This window comes from Arachis duranensis, chromosome 4, assembly GCF_000817695.3.
Source record: "Arachis duranensis cultivar V14167 chromosome 4, aradu.V14167.gnm2.J7QH, whole genome shotgun sequence".
Taxonomy (NCBI): Eukaryota; Viridiplantae; Streptophyta; class Magnoliopsida; order Fabales; family Fabaceae; genus Arachis; species Arachis duranensis.
In genome coordinates, this window is record NC_029775.3 from 64,971,312 (window position 1) to 64,971,647 (window position 336).

Here is a 336-nt window from a genome sequence, read left to right on the forward strand (position 1 = left end):
AGAACGGGTCCACCTTAGTGATGGCGGCTCTTTCTTCCTCTTGAAGATCCTATGGAGTGCTTGAGCTCCTCAATGTCTCTTGATGACAAGTCATCATATACCCATTTTCAAGCTAATTTCACTTGTTTTGTTAGCATTTATGCACTTTCTTGCATCCTAAGTAAGTGATTTGGAGTGAAAATGCATAACTTTTCTAAATCAAGCAACCACCATGAAATTAATGATAAATCATGAGGTTTAAGCTAATTTTAATTAAATTTTAATTGATTTATAAACCTCTTGAATTTAGTGATACTTGGAGTGGTTGTTTTGGTTTATTGTAGGTGAAGAAAAGAA